Consider the following 5,267-nt stretch of genomic DNA (forward strand, 5'->3'; position numbering starts at 1 on the left):
TGAGTCCTGGTGAGGTTAAGTGTTAGAGTCAGGTCTTCTGTTTCCAAAAAGCATTCTTTCTGCTGTAAAATGTTGTCTCCCATAAGTAACATGTTGGGGCTGGAATGCAGGTCCCCTTAATCCAAATGGTAATCAATGGTATTTCCCTCCTGTTCAAGGGAAAGCCTGTGGGTCAGAGGTTGGGGGCTTTGGCCTCTCAGTTCTAGGCTGGAATCAAAAGTCTGACTTTCATCTGGGGACAATGAGCTCTAAGCTAACCAGAGAGATTTGTTTGGATAAAGGAAGGAACTTGGCTTCTAGGTCTCACCATGAGAGCTGACCTAAGACAGGTCTTTGGATCAGAGGAAGAGGGTCACGTGGTCAAGGCTTTGGGCCAGAGGGAAGTGAAGGTCTCTGGGGCACTGGGAATGGTCTCTCACCTCCAGCCCCTGCCACAACCTACTGATGAGCAAAACTGCTCATATTTGCTCTTCAACCATGGCAGCAGAGGTGACTGATGAGGGCTGGGTGACTCTGGCTGGGGCCCAGATTGTAATTAAGACTCTGGGAATGGTGCTTATAAATGAGCTGGAGCGGGGTGGGGGGGGGGAGTCCTGCTACCTCACTACCTGCATTGTTTTATGTCACTTGGAAGTAATTTGCCGGGTAATTTAGCAGCTGTGCTAACTTCTCAGTGGGTGAAAGTTGGAGATAGGGGCATGAGCCCCCCAGTAAATCATTACCTGCTGAGCTGGGGGCCAGAGGAAGTTATGCCCTGAGAAAGAGGTCTGCTGTAGGGGAGTGGGCTCTTTGTAACTTAGGGAGTGAGCAGATCATGGGATGCAGAACTGTGAGGGGCCTCAGAGGCTGCCGAATTCGACCCCCTCATTTTGTAGCTAAGGACACTGAGTTTCAGAGAGGTACCTCAGAGAGGTAGATAACACAGCTAGAAGCAACAGGACCAACCAAGGATTTAAATCTGCATCCTCAGATGCCATACCAAGTATTGTCTCCTTTACACCAGGCCTTACCCACCTTCTTTGTGTCATGGTTGCCTTTGGCAATTCAGGGAAGCTCATGGACCCCTTGGACAGTCTAGGAAAGCCCGTGGACTCCCCTGACAATGTGGGGAGGCCTGTGGATCCCTTTGACAGTCTGGGGAAGCCTGTAGACCCTTTTGACAGTCTGAGGAAGCATGTGGACCCCTTCTCAAAAATAATGTTTTTAAATGAGTAAAATGAAATATATAGAATTACAAAGGAAACCAGTTGCATTGAAATAGAGTTTATCAGACTGGAGAAAGAGTTAAAAATCTGTGTGACCCTGAGCAACCCTGTTTGCCTCAGTTTCCTCATCTGTAAAATCAGCTGGAGAAGGAAATGACAAAACCACTCCAGTATCTCTGCCAAGAAAACCCCAAATGGGGTCACAGAGAGTCAGACATGATTGAAAAACGACTGAACACCAACAACAAAGAGCTATTAAAATATTAAAAAACAAAAGACCGAGGTCACAGACCCCAGGTTAAGAACCCCCCACCCCTGTCTGAGGGACTGCCCTGCCGCATTTGTACCAGGGTGTCTGGAGACAAGGGCTTCTTTTCCCTGGCCTTGACAGGACCTACATCTTGCCCCCCCCCACTCCATCCTTCCCCCTCCCCCCGACTCCCATTGTTCCACCACTTTAGGTGTCCTCTACCTAACAAAACAAGTGGCGCCTGTTTGGAGCATCCCTTATAAGAAGCTTAATTCCCCAGTTAGAGCAAGGGCTCCTTTAAAGACCTGCAAAGATTGCCTATCCTTCCACTCCGTCACTTAATCCACAATCATTCCCAGGCAGAGTCCTCAGGGTACCCTCCTGGGGGAGCCGTGGGGAAGATAAAGATGAATAAGACAAATTTGAGCCCCCACTGGTTAGAGACTGCAGTCCATTCAGGGAGAAAAAAGAACACGTGAGAAAAGATAATGAACAATTCAAAGGAGTTGGTAGAAAGTGCCAAATGCTAATTTAAAGATTATTAGCTCTAATGCTAGTTGTTTCCTTTCACAGAATGATAAGAACTCCATTAGAATGTAAGCCCTTGAGGGCAGGGGTTGTTTTAGTGGTTTCTCTTTTTACCCCCGGAACCCAATAGGCACTTAAAAATGCCGGTTGATAAATGGATGAACTGGTTGGAAGTCAGCTCAGAGGCCATCATTCTTGAGTAGGAACACCCTCGCTAGGAAGGGTTCTTAACCTTGGGTTTATGAACTTAAAAACACACTCACGGTTGCTAGTATTTATACAATGCTTTAAGGTTTGCGAAGCTTTATACTCATACAGTCTCATTACGTCCTCACATCAGGCCTGTGAGATAGATGCTAAAATCACCCCCATTTTACAGATGAGTCTAAGAGAGGTTAAATGATTTGTCCAGTGTCACATAACCAGTAAGTGTCTAAGTCTGGATTTGAACTCAGGTCTTCCTGATTCCAAGTCCAGCATTCAACCACTGTATCACTAACAGTATTACTGTGGAATCGGCTTCCTTTGTAATCCTATGCATTTTATTTTATGTGTTTAAAAACATGGTTTCTGAGAGGGGGTCCATAGGTTTCGTCGGACTGCCCGAGAAGGAGACTGTGACACAGAAAGACTGGGAAGCCCTGCTCTGTTCATTCTGACTCCTCCTGACTCCATTTGGGGTTTTCTTGGCAGAGATATTGGAGTGGTTTTGCCATTTCCTTCTCCAGCTCATTTTACAGATGAGGAAACTGAGGCAAACAGGGGTAAGTGACTTGGCCAGTCACATAGTTCTGAGGCCAGATTTGAACTCAGAAAGATGAGTCTTCCTGACTCCAGGCCTGGCACATCATCCACTCCACCACCTAGCTGTTCCTGCTCTAGAGGATCACAAATGACCATCTAACAGTATGGAAATCTTCAGGGACCGGGAACTCATCACCTACCAAGGCAGCCCGTTTCATTGTTAAGTGTTATGAAGGTTTTGGAAATCTGCAGCTTCCGCCCATTCTACCTCTGAGATCAAGAATTGAAATTATCTGTGAAGTTCTTTCTCTTGCTTCTGGAGCTGCACCAGGATGTTTTCACGGTTCCTGCTTTCTCATTTCTGCCTGCACCTTAGAGGGAAGGTTTAGACAACCTTCTTGTTGGCCACCCCAAGGAGGCTGGCCAATGAGGACTAGAGATGGGCACTGGCCTTGTGATTTCGTTGTTATAGGGAACTCCCGGGCAAGGAAACTCCTTCTTCTGATACAGGACATTACCATCATTGGAGAATTGCCTAGAGTAGTGACAGGGGAAGTGACTTGCCCAGGGTCATGCAGCCCATATGTAGCAGAAGACTTGAACCCAGGTCTCCCTGGCCCTGAGGCCAGTTCTCTGTTCGTTGCAATGTGTTTCCTCTGTAATGTTTGAACACTAACCAGATTTAACTCACCTTCTACCAGGCTGTTCTAGGATGCTCCTAGTCCTTCCAGAGTCGCCATTTCATAACCTCAAGGTCACCTTTGAGTCTTCCCTCTCCTTATATCCAGTTACCAAATCCTGTCAATTCTGCTGTGCATACATCTCTAGCATCTATCCCTTTATTTCCTCTCCCATAGTTATACCCTCCTGGGGGCTCACAGCACTTCGTGACTGGGCTATTGTAATATCCTGCTAAGCTGCCTCCATGCTGTGAGTCTCCCCCTTCTTATAAATCTTTCAAAGAGCCGCTAAAGTAATTTCTTCTCCTTTTAGATCTTCATTGGCTCACCAGTGCCTGGGGGATAAAATACAAACTCCTTTTCCTAGAATTCAAGGCCTTCATAAATTGGCCCTAACTTACCCTTTTCACCTTTGTCTCCTACAAGTGTCTTCCACATCCTCTGTGTCCTAACCAGATCAGTCTCCTCCGACGGACCTTGTACATCCCCATGTCCGCTAGCTCGTGTTGTTCCTTCAGCTTAGAATGCCCTTGCCACATCTCTCTGAAGCTCGTTTATCTTCTCATCTCCAACTCAACACCAATCATCTCTGGGAAACCTCCCTTGGTCCCCTAAAGTCTACCATGAACTCACCCTCCTCTAAATAGAAGATCCCAAAATGTCAAAACTGGAAGTGACCTTAGAATATAGACTAGAGACTGTCAGAGTTGGGAGGGACTTTAGAAGACAGGACATAAGACGTTGTACCGGCGAGACACTGACATAGAACACAGAACGTTAGCTTGAAAATGGACTTTCGAATGTAAAATAGAGAATATCAGAAGTGGGAAGCCTTCAACTCAGTGGCAATTTTCCAAGCCTGTGAGTTGGAGAGAAGATGCCACTCATTTAGTAGAAGGCGTTTCCTTCCCTGGGAGTTCTCTACACCAATGAAATCACAGGTTTAATCCCCTACTCCTCATCCTTAATAATAATATACAGCATTTTTATAGTGTTTTAAGGTTTGCTGAGTGCTTTAAATATATTATTTCATTTGATCTTCATGACACAGGAAGCCAGGGACGACTTATCCCCATTTTAGAGTTGAGAAAACTGAGGTGCAGAGAAATTCAATGACTTGCCCCATGGTGAGCCAGTTAATATCAATTAGGAATTCAAGACCAGGTCTTCCTGATTCTAGGTCCAGGACTCCATATCCTACACCATAATTGTCAACGTGCTCTTCGATGCCACACAACACTCCAGAGGGTGACCTGAATCAGATTAAAATGCATTTGGAAAGTAATTAACAAAATAAAGAAAAATTCCCTGGAATGCAGATGATGTGAATATACAGTTTTCTTTGTCAACATGTGGTTGTAGGGATCCCTACGTACAGTTCAGAGGACCTTTGTTTCTGTTTGATGCCTCGGCTGCCTCTCACTGTGAGGGAGGAGAAGGAAGACATTCCAAGAACACCAAGAACCAGGGCACAAAGGTGTGGGATGGTTCATGGCAAAGAAAGAAGAAAGATAGTGGAAGCTAAAAGACCTATGTACCCTGGATACACCCGCTCATGGAGAATATGGCTTGTGTTCCCCTCCACCCACATGTACTCTGGATACTCATGCACACACCTACCACTCACCCTACAATCTTGCTCACGCAACTCTCTGAGCAAACTTGCCCCGGTGCACCCATGTACTCTGTACAGCCATTCTTCCTTCAGCAACCACTGTCTAGCCATAGGCACCATTAGCGCCTCTGCCATCTCCCAGAGCAGGCCGTGGCGGATGGAAGAGAGTAGACCCAAAGGCTTGGGGTGAGTCTCCTCAAACTGACAGCTCAGGGACCGGGGAGGGAAGGAACAAAGGTTTGAGG

This window comes from Trichosurus vulpecula, chromosome 6 (genome assembly GCF_011100635.1).
Source record: "Trichosurus vulpecula isolate mTriVul1 chromosome 6, mTriVul1.pri, whole genome shotgun sequence".
Classification (NCBI taxonomy): domain Eukaryota; kingdom Metazoa; phylum Chordata; class Mammalia; order Diprotodontia; family Phalangeridae; genus Trichosurus; species Trichosurus vulpecula.